The sequence below is a fragment of the Acinonyx jubatus genome, chromosome B1 (genome assembly GCF_027475565.1).
Source record: "Acinonyx jubatus isolate Ajub_Pintada_27869175 chromosome B1, VMU_Ajub_asm_v1.0, whole genome shotgun sequence".
Classification (NCBI taxonomy): Eukaryota; Metazoa; Chordata; class Mammalia; order Carnivora; family Felidae; genus Acinonyx; species Acinonyx jubatus.
The window spans coordinates 118,212,026-118,230,395 of NC_069382.1; the positions used below are offsets into that span (position 1 = coordinate 118,212,026).

The 18,370-nt window shown below is 38.9% G+C and overlaps 1 protein-coding gene across 3 annotated transcripts in view; it reads left to right on the forward strand.

Moving 5' to 3' along the window:
- The window catches only part of PPP3CA (protein phosphatase 3 catalytic subunit alpha), a 324,510-nt gene that overhangs the window by 45,315 nt on the left and 260,825 nt on the right, over nt 1-18,370 (forward strand). The window lies entirely within an intron of this gene.

Below are 18,370 nucleotides of genomic sequence, written 5' to 3' on the forward strand. Positions count from 1 at the left end.
ATGGTTGACCCTTTTCTGCTGGGTCACCCGGTGGGTTTCCCTTCCTGGCAACCCAGGTACTTGGCCAGTATGCTACATACATAGTCAAACTCTATGGTTCTTAAAAGGATTTTTGGGCCAGCTTCAGTCACCTTATATCAATCTGCTGACGTTATTCTGGTTAAGCAGTGATTTGTATTATGAAGCCAATTCATGATGGCCATATAATAATTACGCAGGACATGGTAAATGAGTGTGCTGATGATTAGTTTTGCTCTGTGCCTTCGGTTCTTCATTATCAAATGGAAGCTCTTGAACTGACTCTGTGTTAGGCACTGTGTTAAAATAGATAGTATTAATTATCTGGAATAAATCCCATTGTAACTTTAAGAGAAGATTAAGGAGTAAGGAGGATCAAGGAACTTGTCACTTGCCAGTATCATTGACAGATGGCAGCCAAACTTCATTAAAACGAACAGATAAGAGAAAACGAAGAAGGTAGTGATGTATAAATCTTTCCTTTTTTATCATTATGTATTATTTCATTTGCTACCACCTCTGAACCAGTGAGATTTCAATATGAACGTTATACGTTCCCAGAATTATATTGTATCCAATTGTGCAAATATTAAAATTTTTCTAAAGAAGCTCTTAGTGTTTTAAATATATCCTTACTTCATGCATTCTTATTTAACTTCAAAACATTTCTACAGTGGCTTGGCTGCAGATTTGTGTTATAGAAGGGACCGTGAAGGACACATTAAATAGCTTAGTACAGTTTCACTATGAGTCATTAACTAACTTCAGCTACAATTTTAAGTCTCTTAAGTTATAAATTTATAATAGTTTACTTTATCAGTGGTAGTCACCTATGCATAAATGGAAATTTTTGCATATGTTTGCAATAATAAATAATCTTCAGAAAAACTATCCTATATTTAGAAATAGTAATTGGGAAACAGAAGCGGAGTAATCTCGCTGAAACCCTCAGAAAAACAAGCCTGTGACTAAAACCTTTAAATAAAATGACACTGTCACCAGAATCTATGGAAATAATGGGGACATGGGGGAGTCTGTCTTTAAAGAGCAAATATATATTCTTAGGGGCGTCTGGGTGGCTCAGTCGGTTAAGTGTCTGACTTTGACTCGGGTCATGATCTCACAGTTCATGGGTTCGGCCCGCGTGGGGCTCCGTGCTGACAGCTCAGAGCCTGGAGCCTGCTTCAGATTCTGTGTCTCCCTCTCTCTCTCTGCCCCTACCCTGTTCACTCTCTCTCTCTAAAAAATAAATGAACATTAAAAAAAACAAAAAGCAAATATATATTCTCCTAATTACCTCCTGATTTTTTTTTGAGGTTAGCTTAAAGCCAAAAAAAAGAAAAAAAGAAAAAAACCCAAAACCAAAACCAAAAACAAAAACAAATGAACTGGCTTACCAAAACCTAGACTGTAATGAAAACAGTTCATTCATCTTTTTTTTTTTTTTTTATTCCTCCTTAGCTTTTTCATGCAGCTCTGAAGGAACAGTAAAATGAACAGAATAGGCACTTGGAGAAATATGGACTATATTAGACTCTAGATGAATAATAAAGTTAAAAATTTGCATATATATAATACCTATATTTAACTGTATAAGCAAACATTCTGGCCTATAAGTACTGGTTAACTCTTATCTTCCACTGTGAATGAGACACAGATAGAATTAAAAATGACTTAAAGGTTACTTTAATTGAAATGAGTTGAATTTTATTTGAATAAATTACCCACATCTTAATGAGGTTGGTAATTCTTGACAAAGTTTGGAAATTCTTCTCGTGCTACTGTGTGAAAATATCTTTAAAATGTATAAATTTATTATTTTTTTAAAGGTTAAGTGCCCAATGTGTCTCTCTACGTGACATACTTTCTTGAAAGACATAATATTCCTTAATGAAAAAAGAAAAAACTTTGCCTGTTTTAAAATCTGTTACAAAGGAAAACTCGATGACAAGAAACCTTTTTTGAGGTCTTATGATTACACAGAAGTTTATCTAATGTTCATAGGGTGCTGCGTATGGTCCATCCAAGTGAAAGATCCAGCGTTAGACTTGTAGAATTCAAGTGTTTGTCTTTTTACACTTTACATTGGAATTCAGAACCAGTTAAGAGGACTGTGAAAAGAGCTGTAAACATGTATAAATCATTACAGTAGGTAATGTCTACATGTAAAACGGTCATTGTAGATGTGCTAATTATCTGGTTAGATTTATTCATGTTGACAGCAAAAAGCTATAATTTAGATCCCAAAGAGAAAAGTTTGAAGCAAAGTAAGCCTGTTTTAATCTATTCTAGACGTGGCCTCTAATCATGAGATCTACGATGAGTTTTTGAATGAGGGTGACCCGTTTTCCAAAAGGAAAGTTTGGGAAATGCTCAAGGGATGTTATTTAGAATTCCTTCATAGTCTTAGAACACACATTTCCTCACGTTTGAGGTTTTCCACCTGCATATGCTTTATGTACAAATTAGAAAAGAGATGCCCATTTTGATAAAACTCAGGTCTCATTATTCATAAAGGTCTTTCAGCTACTAACAAATGAGTGAATATTTTTTCAGGTAAGTAGCTCTTTCCCTTAAGTAATTGCCTTCCGGTTCCCTCGCCCTACCTTATGTTTAACAATTCTTTTGTATTCTCGGGTTCTAGATAATTAAATTGTTATAGTGTTATTATCCTAGTGGTTCCCAATGTATCAAGAGTTTGGGGGATAAGGGATGTTGGCAGTGTCTGGAGACATTTTTTACTGTCACAGCTAGGGGTAGGGATCAGGTACTGATATCTAGTGAGCAGAGGTCAGGGGTACTACTAAATATCCTTTAATGTACAGGACAATTTCCCATGACAAAGAATTATCCAGCCCACAATATCAATAGTGCCAAGGTTTAGATGGAAGGGATGGGCTTCTCTCTCTATTCCTTGCCATATATAATGTATTTATTATTTTCATCATTAAAATTCACAAAATATACTCCTAGAATGTAGTAGCATTAGAGACCAAAACTTAGCCCTTAATGAAATAAATCATTAAATTAGCTATGTGTAGGGAATAAAAAATTATAACATCTAGTTAACATGTGGATGGAAAATTATAATACTGAAGAATACCTGGAAAAATTAGTAGCGATTTGGTAAAATTCAGTTTGTGTTTTAGAATTACGTATTGCTGAAGATGAAGGGGTCTCAGTGATCATCTAAGTTGATGGTTCTTAGTTGAGGTGATGTGTTGATAGCCATTAATGCTTCAGAATTACTTGAGGAGATGTTTCGCTCAAAAAAAAAATGCTTAGAATCCTACTCTAATATAGTACTTTTTATAAGCTCACTTACTTTTTTAAAGTACTTGTTGGAAGTGGGTGTTATGACCTTACTGCCGTCACCACTCCACTTCCTCTTTGAGAACCACTGCTTCCATCTACCCCATATTGGATGGAAGCTCAAAGATGGTGGCATCCCGTAGGTCACGTAGTGACTGCTGAACTAAAAAAGCAGATCACTGACTTTGTTCCCCCTATTGTTTTAATAGGCTTGCTCTTCAAATATTGAAATATTTTCTTATCGATTACATTCATTCTCCTTATACTTACAGAACGCTTCCTAGGTGCCTGCCAGGTCCAGAATAGGATACAGACATTGTCCCTGCCCTCCCGGAGCAGAAGAGAGAAAGAATAAAACAAATAAGCAATACAAGCAGAGTAGGAGTATATAACAAATGAGAACAAAAATATTGAGCCGCAGGGGACCTAACGAACACTTGGAGCATCTGAGACCCAAGAAGTCAAAGTGACCTGCTCAAGTAGGGCCTGGAGCTCTGCACACAGTCCTCCTCTCCCACCCTGTGCTGGCAGACGTGTAGGTTGGGAACAGGGCCATGCTAGAAAAAAATATGAGAGAATGAACTGGAGTAAGAGTAGTTACTGCAACGAGAAAGTGACCAGCCCTTCCTCCTTTCTTAAGAGGACACAGCCACAGCTGGGCTGGTTGGGATCCCTTGGAGGTCTGAAGAACAAAGAGTTCCTGAGCTTGTGTCATCCCTCACACTAGGCTCTGGGCAGTCCGCAGCTGCCCAAATTATCTCATGGAACAGGGGAAGCATGGGAAGGAAGGTGGGAAAGGGTGGAGCCAGGAAGTAAGGGAGGAGAACACAAAAAGTTAGTGCAATGAGAATGGGGAAAAGTCAAGGATATGTTTTCCATGCTGCTTACCCTTTCCTACCCCGGAGCTTCAGAATGGACTTGTTTAGAGGCCACATTATAAGTGTGGATTTTGTTTCTAGAGCAGCCTCCGATAGCCTCCTTCATGTATAATGCATTTTGACTATAGCAGTAATAGTACTAAAGTACCAACATTTTGATAAAACATTTTGAAATAGTGGATGAGATTTGGGCAGTATGGTTAGCAAGTTGATTTATCAGGCTTATAAGGAGAAGCCTGTAAATGACCACATAGATTTGGAAAAGGATTTTCAAAATATTTAAATTTTGGGGCGCCTAGGTGGCTCGGTCTATTAAGTGTCTGACTTCAGCTCAGGTCATGATCTCACAGTTCACAAGTTCGAGCCCTGTGGTTAGGCTCTGTATGGACGGCTCAGAGCCTGGAGCCTGTTTTGGATTCTGTCTCTCTCTCACTCATAAATAAATAAATAAACATTAAAAAAGATAATAAAATATTTAAATTTTATGATCTGATACATGAAACTAGCATATGGAAAAACACTTCAATACAAACTAGATTCACTAGTCACCATATGAGAAAAACATTTTCTTTTCTCCTTTGAATCGTATCAGCTCTTAAGGATGCATAAAATTTTGTTCAGGAACATGCTGTGCCCTCCCGTGCCCCCACCCTTCATTTTTTGGTTAATTGTTGTTTGCTCCATTGTAAGTACTAAAAGCTGTAGTTAGTTCCACTTAGTTCATCATTCTCTAAAAAGTTTTTTTTTTTTTTCTAATTTGAGAGCAGCCTGATTAAGGAGTATTGTGGCAGTAGAAATTCTCTAATTCACTGCCACAGTATAGTGGCTCCTGTGTACAGTGCCCAAAAGTGAAACGCTCTAAAGTAATTATCTCCCTGGTTCCTGAGAGAATTATTTGAACCCACAAAGAGGAGACCGAGTTCGAAGCCACGTGGAGATGCCATGGGAAGAGGTGCCTGTGCTGATGGAGTTTAGGACGAGTGATTCTGATAAGCTTTCAGCTGTCAAAACAGGTTAGAGGACATTAGTAGTCTGTCAGAAAGCAATGAAACTTAACTAGGGCTATAAATGGCATCTATGGTCCTTTACAAAATTTTGAGTACAAAACACCCATACTTGAATTAATAAACATTTATTGGAGGTAATTCTGTATTATATGCTGGAAAGTTGGGCAGGAAGAAAAGAAGGATTGGACACAGTTCCTGCCCTCAAGAACCATAGGAACTTTTAGGGAAGAAAGGACTCCCATGTTGGGGACCATGTATATATAGGACAATAAATTGATAACCATCAGTGGGCTCAGAGAAAGTGAAACAAGTTGTGAGCCATCTAAAATACATATATTTGATCCCTTTACCCTTCACACTGCCATTGTCTCCTATACATCATTCTGATCAAGCAATAATTAGCCTGCATTTGCTTTTGCAGCTGTTGTTCAGTATTTCCCTTCCTTTTTGAGGTATCTTTGAGAACAAGGACTGTGTCTTACGAGTCTTCTTATTCTCGGTGCCTATCGGTGCCCGCGAAACATATGTTGGATTTAATGACTGAATGGATAATGAATGTATTAATGGGTGAAGCTTTGTGAAAGAGATGAGCTATGGACTGATGGAGAGTTGAGGCTGGGAATGGGAAGTAGAGGAAATATTCTAAACCCAAACGAGGTCATACTGATGAGCATGAGGTTCTGGGATGGGCATTTGGCTTAGATTTGTATAATACATGGGAATGCACATCAGTACACTCAATGGATTGCAAGTAATAGGAACCCCAGCTCACAGTGGATTAAACAGCACCACATCAGTAACTTTAACTTTCCAAATGAGGAAATGGTCTGTAAGAAAACTGCTGGTAGTGAAACCAAAGCAGGAGTTATTTTGCCCCACATGGAATGCTGATCTAGTTGATACAGAGGCTCTTACGGCCCTATGTAACTGAATAGCCTGGTCCAAGGGCAAATCTTCAGCTATCATTTGAACTAATCAAATGATGTAACCGGGGCTGGTTATTCTGCTGTCCTGGGCTCTGTCTTCCTACCTAGATGGTTTATTTTCATGACTACAGATTGGCTGTAGTGGCTCCATACCCTGTGAGGCAACTCCAAAGACCGTGGTCTTGCCTGCTTTCATGTCTCTTGCATCTGAATGACTCTGATCTTGTTAGCTGCACATCTCAGAACCAATCGCTGTTTCCAGGGAATTGGATATGCTGTTTGGCTTTTGTCAATCTGACCCTATCCCATGAGCCCGTGTTTATTAACTGGCTGCATGTTCTTTTAGGTGCCGGGGATGGTGTGGAAATTGAGGCTACACGCCTCCACTCTCAGCCTGGCACTCTCTGTACTCCTTGCTTTGTTTTTCCCCACAACACACATTACCTTCTAATACACTATAAATTTTACTCTTGGCGTGGACTATCTGTCTCTCCTTTGTGGAATGTAAACTCTACCAGGGCACACATTTTTGCCTGTTTCGGTCACTGCTCGATCCCCTTTGTCCAGCATATGTAGGAGCTCAATTAATATTCCTTGACATGAATGGAGGTTTAATGAGACAATGCCCTTACTTTCTTAAGCTTACATTCTTGTGGAGGAGGACATATATTAAATAAGTAAACACAAAAATACCAGCTAGCGCTAAGGATTGTTAAAGAAAATACTGATGGGACAGCAAATGCAGGAGGGGTGGTTTAATTTGGGTGGCGGTTCTGCCTTGATTGTATAGCTGATGACAGGAGACACATGGGACTTCCATGTGGGCATTCCTGGGACCTGCACCAGAAAGAGTCACACTGATACCAAGATAACAAACATGATGTTCCTTTACAGAGTGTATGTTATGGCCTAATCAAATTAGGAATCCAGTTACACCCTTTAGAGAAACCACTATTCCCAAGATTTTTGCTAGCTTCTTCCCGGCAAGTCTCATGAACTTTTGTCGACTTTTAAGTCTGTGTCTCTCATTTCTTTTTGAACTGTAGGTCACATTTGTTTTTTGTTTTGTGAGGCAAAATGTTTGTATTATACGGTCTTGATTGTCCACATGTGGGTGACACATTTCTGATGCCATACTAGCTTCCTTCCTAAACGCTTCCTTGTGCCACCCTCGCACCGTAATAGGCATTTTAGTAGGGCATGCAAACCCATTTTTAGTAGTGGTCTTAAATATAATTAGGAAGGTAACTCTGGCACACACACACACACGCACGCACGCGCACACACACACACACACACACACCAGTGTTTGAAGTAATTTGGGCATTATCCTTTGTTTTGGATTATTCATCAGTGGCAGTTAACCAAAAATCGGTACAGTGCTTGTGATGGTGTTGAATATATCACTGGAATCAACTGCTACTTGATGAGATCGAATCATATTACAGAAGTTCTATCATGACTTCACAGATGTCAGAGAAGTCATATTATGATCTCATATTTGAAGATAAGGAGAGATTTTGTGTTGTAAAAAGAAAGAAAGGTTTAGAAATCCTACATATATGCTTATATATATAAAATAAAAAGTGCGAAAAGATATATACCAGGTTGTTAACAGTGCTTACATCAGGGAGTGAGTTTTAGGGGTTGGGGGGAATACTGATTTTACTTTAGACTCTGGCAGATACAGGCTTGAAGTTTACCTGGAAGCATGCATTATTTATTTAATTCTAAAAAGTAAAAGAAAAAATTAAGAGCACTTAGAAAATTGCCTCCAGAGTTAATCCTAAAATAATTACTGTATATTTGGTTTTACTTTACCACTCCTATTATAAATGGGTATGAATATTTTATAAAGCACTGAGGCATTGCAGTTGTTAAGAAAATTGTTTACAACCTTTGACTCATTCCAAAGAAATAATTCAACTGAGGAAGGGAGCTTTATTACATGAAGTTGCTTGTTGCAGGTTTAGTTACAAGGGAAGAAAAAAAGAAACACCTTAAATGTCCAACAAAAGAATCATGAAAATCATAATTGTCCACCTGAAACAAAAGTGATTCCACCTTAAACCCATTCTGTAAAAAGACAGGATAGAGATAAGTAAGCAAGTGAATAAATAGCTTATTCAAGTGGAATATGATGGAATTCTTAATGATATTATAACTGGAAGTATGTGGGACATATAGAAATGTTACGATGAAAATGCAGAATGGAAAACTATAAAGGAGCCATGATTACAACTATGCAACCCAAAGGTGTTCTGATATGTAAAGATGAAACAAATATGCTAAATAAAAGTGCATATTCTAGTATGGAGCTATTTTGTTGGAGCTATTTTGTTATAATTTTATTTTATAAGTATATTTTAATGTAGATACATTTTTAGTATACAATGGGTTGGCATTAATTTGTAATGGTGGTTTATAAAAGATAGCATTCCCATAGCATTTTGTGTAATTAAAACCATAAAGAGTTTTTTTTTTCTTTTATCGTGTACAGTTGGAGTGACAGATAATTGTTGTGACCCTCACTTTCAGGATTTCCTTTTTATAGCCAAGTTGACAGGAAATGCCTCAAATCAAAAAGGGGAAGGAGGAAGGGGCACAAGGCACTCCATTGTGTGTGATTGTGTGTGTGTGTGTGTGTGTGTGTGTGTGTGTGTGTGTGTTCTAATGGTTTAAAACATTGCTTCAGTTTGGATTATTTCTATCCTCAGAACAGTGCATAAACATTTTTTGGAAAAAAGCTAAAATGTTTAGACAGCTGCTTCCTTTATTTTTTTAAATATACAGATAATATTTTTATTACCTCACAGACATTATTATGCCTTTGTAACTAAAATGCTTCAACTCCTGCAAACCCCTTAACTTTATTTCTGCGTTTGGTAGCACTATTTTGATATCAATCTTCTCCTCCTCTTCTTCCTCCTCCTCCTTCTTCCTTTTTAAAAATTATTGTTATCTATGAATTTGTTTGACTTTAGGGTACCTGCAAATTGAGATGACATAAGAGTAATTAATTTCATTTTTTGTATCCTGTATTGATACTAAGATGTTATTAATTTCATATTTAGTAGTCTGCATGGGCGACCTTGCAATCTTTTTTTTTTTTTTTTTTGGAGGGTGGTAACCATTATTTTATCTCAGTAAAAACCATGGCCTTTATGTATAAACTAAGACATGTAAAAAAGTAGAAGATTAATGCCTTTTACCTGTGACTCTGCAACACTAAATAATCTATATACATTGGTTTTTCAGCCTAACACCTGGCCGTTTTGGTGATTTATTAATTTAAGTGACTAATGCGATAGGAGTGGTTGATTCTATTGCTTGTTTAGATACAGCCTTAAGCTTCTATCACCTCTTTTGCATTGTTGGCCATGTGCACTGCTGGCCTTACGATGTGTTTTGCTTTCCCTGGATTCCTTAGGCTCCTATTTTTATATCAGATTCTACTTTGGTTGCTGGCATGGCTTTAACCTGGCAGGGCAAAGGGCTTTCTTGAAGGTGACCTCAACCTGTCTGACTTCAACAGTCTGGGCAAGGAGGGAAAAAAAAAAACAGTGTAAGGCAGCCAGAGCTGAGTTGTTGGACACTGTTGTTTCCATTTGCATTTTTTTGAGATTGCATACAGCTTAAGTTACCAACCATTGATCAGCAAAATAACTTTAAAGTTTGTCTCTGGACAAATTTACTGAGAACGTATTTGGGCATTTTCTCCATGTTTATTATAAAACACATGCTAGTTAATAGACAACTAGCTACTATTATGTTTCCTTTTTTATGTCACATGATACATAGATCTTGAAAGGCAACCCTCCCCCCCTCCACACACACACAATTCTGTGTGTGTCTAATTGAAATGGTGTGCACCTTTCTTGCCCTGGATAGAGAATGATGTGGGTCCTTTAAACAGAAGGCTGCCCAGGGCATCTGAGCTCCATTCTCTGGTGCTGGGAGCTAGACTGTATATTGAGAAAATTAAAGTGCTTTGCCACTGTTTTGATCAGAACCTTGTGTTTCCATGAAGAATATTTTCAAAATAAAATCTCTGTCATGGAGAAACAGTCAACATCAGTTCTTTCCAAAGACTCTTATCTCTGTTTCTTTTGGTGGTACCGTACTAAATGTGTATATTAAAAGGAATTTAGAAAAATTGAGTGTGACTTTTCAGTTGTGTTTCTAATTCTTAAGTATATTTAAATATGTTTGAAAGAATCAAAGATTTAAAGCTTATGGCTCTTCCAAAAATCTTAATCTAGTTACGGCAAGATAAATTAGCTAAGGTATATCTTCTGGTAGCTGTTTCTTCCCCCTGCAATTGCTGGGTTTGAGAAATGAAATACAGATTTGAGAATCTTTTTGTTTAATCTTTTAACATTAAGTGGTTAGTAAACAAAGCCTTAAGGTACTTTTTTCCCTTATTTAACAATTTTTTAAATGTTCATTTATTTATTTTGAGAGGGAAGACAGAGCATGAGCAGGGGAGGGGCAGAGAGAGGGAGAAAATCCCAAGTAGGCTCTGTGCTGCCTAGCACAGAGCCCAACATGGGGCTCAAACTCATGAAACTGTGAGATCATGACCTGAGAGGAAACCAAGCATTGGGCGCTTAACCAACTGAGCCACCCAGCCACCCCACTTTTTTCCTTTATTTTAGGAGAAAAGATATTAATATTATATGTACATACACACTGGTCTCCGCATGTGTACAACCTAAAATGCGGCGGGAAAAAAAATGTATGCTTTGCACTAGAAAAGAAATCACTGACAACCTTTAAGAACCTACAGTTTCAAGTTCGAGCTGCCAAAAACTGATCCTGAGCTACGGCAGCTAATGGACTCTCCTTAGAGAGGTGAGGAGGCTGAACCCAGTCACAGATGACAGTTGACCCACTTACTCAAACCTTATTAAAGGACCAGGTTCTTCTAGGTTCTCCCTGGATGGTCTGTCCTCACCAACTGGGCTGCTGATGCTGAATCTCTTGTCCTTAATTTTTTTTATAGTGTTAGTGTAACCAATCAGTATTGGGTTAATGGTTAAAATGAACCTTTGGCAAAGCCCTGACATACAGAGCAAGAGCACTTAGAGTTCCATTTCGAAATGAAGGTAGGACTCGTAAATGCTGTGAGTTTGGTTAGGTTATAGAGACCCTTCTGCTGTGTAAGGAAGTTTTTGTGTTTTAATCAGTGCTTTGACTTTTATTAAAAGAATCAACTCCAAATCTTTCATTCATAAGACATCATGATTTTTCTACCTTTTTGGTAACTTATTAGTATAGTAAATATTTTCAGGCACAAAACGTTATGACCTAATTAATGTGCGATCCCCTCCATGGTATATGCAGATGTTGCAAAGGACTCAGGTGTCTGGGTGAAAGCCAGGCCAAGATCGTGGTTGGCATTTGTACTCAGTTACTTTAAGACATACTTACTGGCTTTTTATCTAAAGAATAGATACTTTAGCCATGCAGTTTAGGGTTGAGGTTCATGCTGTTTTGCTTGTTTTTGTTGTTGAATTATCTGCCAAAACTTTTGTTGAGAGAATACAAATTCTCGGTCTGTTTTCTCTGGACTTTTTTTTTTTTTAAGTGTAATACTGGTTTCAGGAGGAGAACCCAGTGATTCATCACTTACATGTAACACCCAGTGCTCATCCTTACAAGTGCCCTTCTTAATGTCCATCACCTGTTTAGCCCATTCCCAACCTGCCTCCCTTCCAGCAACCCTCAGTTTGTTCTCTGTATTTAAGAGTATCTTATGGTTTATTTGCCTCCCTCTCTGTTTTTATCTTGTTTTTCCTTCGCTTCTCCTGAGTTCATCTACTTTGTTCCTTAAATTCTACATATGAGTGAAATCATGATATTTGTCTTTCTCTGACTTATTTCTCTTGACATAACACATTCTAGTCCCATCCATGTTGTTGCAAGTAGCAAGATTTCATTCTTCGTGATGGCTGAGTGGTATTCCACTATATATACACCACATCTTCTTTATCCATTCATCAGTCGATGGACATTTGGGCTCTTTCCATAATTTGGCTATTGTCAGTAGCACTGCTATAAACATTGGGGTGCATGTGCCCTTAGAATCAGCATTTTTGTATCCTTTAGATAAATACCTAGGACTGATTTTTGATGGTTCACACTACTCATTGATTAACGGCATGTTTCAAAGCAGGAGCCAGTATGTTCAGGACTCTCTTTGTTGACTTTGCAGCTCATACGTGGTAATCATGGGAGGGCTGTTTCTCCAAGATAGGAATGGCCAACACCCTGTGCGTTAGAAAATTTTGTGAAACAAATATGTATGTATATATTTATGTATACATATATATGCATATATATGTATGTTTGTGTGTGTACACACACACACAGGTATTTGAAAGGAAGGGAAAAGGAAGGAGACTTGGTTAAGTCTTTGAAATGTGTATCATTGTTTCACAAGTTTTAGAATACTGGTTTATGTGATGTGATATGAGCAGGGGGAAACCTTTGCTCATTTACAGTTAAGGAAAAGACAGACAAAATTATGTCTGTTATGATTTATTATATGCAGGGGTCATAACCATTTTACTCCATTTCTTTACAAACCAGTCACATTAGATGCACATCTGTATAGGGGAAGACATATAAGTTGCTTATCTTTAATGGAGGGATGGTTGGGAAGTCATAAACTCCTCTAACACTTGACAGCATTTGACTTCAAGGAAGCAATACAGCGAAAGGATTATTTAAAAAGTTATTTATGTCAAAATTAATATCGCGTGAATACTTAATTCTACGTTTACCTGAAAACAGCCTGTAAATTCTCTGCTAGGTAGACGATCAGATTTCACTACAGTTTGGTGTGAGACAATGCATATGACAGGGGGTTAGAATCCTTGTTTACTGTTAATATTTGGATTTGTGTTGTAAAGGTTTTTTTTTTTTATTAAAAATAACACATGGCTTTATGAAGATACTGAGAGAACTTGCCTTAGCAAGTTTAAGTCTACTGATGAATAAAAGGTATGACTTTTTTTAATCTACATATTTTAAATGATGTTTGGTTACTATTTGTTTAAAAGTGACGGAATAAAAACATCTCTAGCTACCCAGATTCCAATCTGCACAGATGACTAATCATGTGGCAGATCTGAACATAAAGGTTCTCGTGAAAAATATAAATTACATAAAAAAATGTATTTGCTCCCTGATTTGAAAGTACAGAATGTCTTCTGTGCCTTTAGATATGGGGAACTATGTCACAAAAAAATGGTAACCATGGTGAAAGTACCTGACAAAATAAATGGGGAAAAAAAAGAGAGAGAGAGAGACAGAGATGGAGGGGAAGAGTGGGAAGCAGTTGGTGTATTAACAGGCTGGTGGGTAAATAAATATTTAAACTTCATGCCTGGTTATTTGAGTATTCATGAGATTTGCAGAGTTATGTTGTGTATCACATTTTACTTGATATCTTATTTATCTTGTCTTGACTTACACCTATGAAACCAATTGAAGGGCTGTTCAGAAGCCAAAGCAAGTTACAGACTTTACGAGTCTTAATTCGGTATGTGTAAAAAGCAGGAAATCAAATTCAATCTTTGTTAAACTTTTCCCAAATCCTTCAATTCTATGATTCCGCGATCCAGGAGGAGTCCAGGAATGATGTGAGTAAACTTTAAGTTTTGAAGAAGGGACATTAACTCCAAGACTTAGAACACTTGAGAGTACCCAGAAATCCCTTACAAGATGTCCGAAAAGTTAATTTATGCCTCCTGTTAAGACTCTGATAGGTGCAAGTATAAAACATATGAACAACACACACACACGCGCACACACACACACACACACACCCTAAATCCTGAACCTAGCAGCAGTTTGTTAGAAGGGTCCAGGGCAGCATTATTCAAAAAAACTATCTTTGATGATGGAAATGGGCTCTAAATCTGGGCTGTCCCATGTGGTAGCCAGGAGACATACGTGACTAGTGAGCACTTGAAATAGGGCTGGTACAACTTCGGAACTGAATTTTTTTTTTCAACGTTTATTTATTTTTGGGACAGAGAGAGACAGAGCATGAACGGGGGAGGGGCAGAGAGAGAGGGAGACACACAATCGGAAACAGGCTCCAGGCTCTGAGCCATCAGCCCAGAGCCCGACGCGGGGCTCGAACTCACGGACCGCGAGATCGTGACCTGGCTGAAGTCTGACACTTAACCGACTGTGCCACCCAGGCGCCCCCGGAACTGAATTTTTAATTTTATTTAGTGTTAATTAATTTCTATTTAAATTTTTTAATATTTAAAGAATCCTGGGAATAATTTGGTCATCATTCTTGATCAAAGTAAGAAGCCAGGGTGGCCCTAGGAACATAGGACTGCTTTGGGATCTTTAGTAGCGGGAGTGGTGGACCCTTCAGAATTACGGTTGCCATGACTCAGATATTAGTGGCTCCCAGCCTGTGTTTATAAGATCAAAATGACAACTTCCAGGGAGTGACAACCTAATTGTCTCAGCTTAGGTCTGATGGTGACCCCCAAATCAATCAAGTGTGGTTTGGGCTGCCAAATTACAGTGTATGTTGTGGGAGTGCCAGTGAGGGTTCTCTGGTGGGGGCTGGCGGGGGGGAGTGTTTTCCATGCAGCAATCTCCAGAATTGTCTACCACATTATTTAAATATTTTCCCCTTTCAGGCATTGATTTTTCTAAATTTAAAATACCCTAAGGGTGCTTGGGTGGCTCAGTTGGTTGAGCGTCTGACTTCGGCTCAGGTCAAGATCTCGAGTTCTTGGGTTTGAGCCTTGCAACGGGCTCTGTGCTGACAGCTCAAAGCCTGGAGCCTGCTTTGGATTCTGTGTCTTCCTCTCTCTCTCTGCCTGTCTCCTCCTCACGCTCTGTCTCTGTCTCTCAATAAATAAATAAGTAAATAAATAAATAAATTAATTAATTAATAAAAAATAAGTAAATAAAATGTTAACAATTTTTTTAAATACTCTAATTTTATTAATTCACCTGTATTGCACCTGACATATTTACATTTTTATTGCAAATTAAAGTAGTCCCACCAAATTTTGGTAAAACTTTACTAACCTGAGAGAGTAATAATATGTAACCTTGTGTGAAAGGAATCATGGGCATTACTGCTAAAGGCAACAATATGAGCTAGGGGAGTCAGTGTTCTCTTTTTGTAGATGAGGAAACCAAGGCTTAGATGTGCTGCCTCATCACAAAAATAGTTGCCACTTTAGGGCCAGATGCTTACTCTCATCTGAACCTGTGCTGTTGACCAGTTAAACATTAAAACCAAGTGTTTGAAAACCCTCCTGTTGAAATTCAGGTCTTTCCTGTACATTTTTTTTTTTTTTTTGTAAAATGGGTCATGCTAACAATTTGTGAGAAAGCAGAGTCATTCAGGTTTTGATTTTCAAGATTTTACTTTTTACTTTCTGTGAAGAATGATGTAAGTTTTGATTAAAATGTGAACTTATAAAATCACCTCTTCTTAATACATTTCAACCAAATAATATTTGAGCCAGGTAAGTCAGGAACCACTAGAAAGAAGAGGTACCCGCTTCCGATGACTGCTGATTTTTGGAAATTCCAGTTTGAATAACTGTTTAATGAGCCTGTTAGGGGCGCCTGGGTGGTCCAGTCGGTTGAGCGTCCGACTTCAGCTCAGGTCACGATCTCGTGGTTTGTGGGTTCAAGCCCCATGTTGGTCTCTGTGCTGACAGTTCAGAGCCTGGAGCCTGCTTTGGATTCTGTGTCTACCTCTCTTGTCTCTGCCCCTCCTCTGCTTATGTTCTCTCTTTCTCTCTCAAAAGTAAGTAAACATTACAAAAAATAAAAATAAAAAAGTAAAAAGCCCATGATACAAGTGTTGAGGACTTCCTTGGGAAGAGATGGTCCTGTCTGTGGATCAGCCACGCAGTGAGGGAGGTGAGACCCTTACTTTGCATCTCCGCGGGCTCAGGGAGTGAAACTTGGTAAGGTGCTAAGCACCTATGTCCATATTAGTAAAGTATCCTAATGGCAGTCAGTGGACATCTACTGACAGTAGGGTTATTTGGGATACACAATTAACAGATAGATAGAGCAGAGAAGAAACGAGATTTAATGGAGAAGAATCCAGAGCAAGTGTGTCAAAAACATCAGTTTCACAGTGGAGGTAAGATGAGAAGCCCAGAGGTCAGTCCACCAGCCCGGAATGTGCTGCAGACCTTCCCATTTACAACGGGCGTGGGGAACACAGGGCCTGATTTTCCATGTGTTCATGTCAACCTGAAACAGTCCTCTAGGAAGAGCTCTAGATGCTCACCTCCGAGATTTAGATCCTGTCTTGATTGCCACTGAAGCCTATGCATCACATTTCTCCCACCCTAATCTCCTTCGCCATCTTCTGGGTTTCACAGACAGGATAAATCACAGTTAGGGTAGAAAAGCTACTGTTTTTTCCTGCCACCACCTCACGCTGGCTTTGGTGCCGATAGTTAGGTGTGAACTGGTTATCGGTGCCCAGACTCAAAAACACCCTCACTCAAAATAGGTTTCAGCAGTTTAAGTCGGGTCTACATTATAGTGCAGTGGGATTATCTATGCTCATATGGAAGAATTGCAAACCACTTTTAAACTATTCTTTAAAATATTCTTGTTATCTGGAGTAGCTCTTCCCAGGAAAAGAGATGGGGGGAGGGCTATCGAAGTTAAATAGCAATTATTGTAGATATAGAAAGCCCCACGAAGATGCACTTCTAGAAATGATAAACCAGGAGCGGGGGGGGGGGGGGGGGACCGCGGGAGAAGAATTCACATTCGACTGAGAGCTGAGTGTATTGAATGTGAATTCTTCTCCCGTGGTCTCCCCGCCCCTGGTTTGTCGTTTGTCGTGTGGGAACCTAGTACAGGAAGAGACACCCGTGATAACTCGGAAGCCTGCCTTTGTTATATTTGGTCAAGCATTTTCACTAATTGAGCAGAAGATTATTATTTCACCACATAAAATTAAAGCTATTGAAGGAAGGAAAAAGGAAAAGCAATTTAAATAGTAGTTGGTTTTCCTATCTGAGTTGGATACTATTTGTTTTGCCACGTGCCGATTATTATATTTGATTCGTTTAAAACCCAGCTGTGTATAGCCTAAATTATTTAAGAATTTCACAGTTGGGGTAAGTTCTTTTTGACCCAGTCTCATTCATAGCCAACATCATTTCATAAAAAAAAAATTCTAAACAAACCAAATAGCCCTGGAGCCTTCACATGTTCAGTTTCTTTTTTTTTTTTTTTAACATTTATTTATTTTTGAGACAGAGACAGAGCGTGAACGGGGGAGGGTCAGAGAGAGGGAGACACAGAACCCAAAACAGGCTCCATGCTCTGATTGGTCAGCACAGAGCCTGACGAGGGGCTCGAACTCACGGACTGTGAGATCATGACCTGAGCTGAAGTCGGCCACTTAACCGACTGAGCCACCCAGGCGCCCCACATGTGCAGTTTCAATGAGACCAGGAAACAGCCAAGTTTTCTTCACCTGATCCCATCTCCTTTTGCCTGTTTGAAGGGCATTGACACAGCAAGTCCTTCTCTCCTCTGCATCATCATTTCCCCTCCTTATTAGCTCATTCCCATCAGCAGAAAAACCTGCTGTAATTCTTTGGTCTTAAAATAACAGACCATCTCCGGACCCCACATTCTTATCCAGCTACGAGCAGAACTTCTTGAACAACTTGTATGCATTCAGTATCTTCAGAAGATTGTCTCCTATTTCCTGGGTGCTTCTCAACTGCTGCTCCTCTCATGCTGCTTCAGAACCTGATCTCGTTCTACTTGGTTTCTATGAACCTCCATGATGTTAAGGCCAGTAGTTGGCCCATCTAACTTGATGGTGGGAGCAGCCTTACACAGTACATCACACCATCTTCCCGGGAGCACTGTTTGCTAGAGTACCAAGACATCACACTCTCTTGATTTTTCTCCTACCTTTAGACTGTTCTCTCTCAGGTTTGTTGGTTTGTTTGGTTTCCCCTCCCTGATTCTTTGTCCTTTGTCCAACCTCTCAACACTGGGCTGGCCCTCTTTTCTTCTCTATCTGTAGGCACCAGTGGGGCAGGGTTTTCCATTCACCCATCATGTCTACACCCATGGTTCCTAATTTTTGTCTACGTTTGGATATTTTCCCAGAGCCTCTAGTCTCATATATCCAAATGCCTGCTTGACACCTCCACTTGCTTTCTGAACTAACTTGTTCACT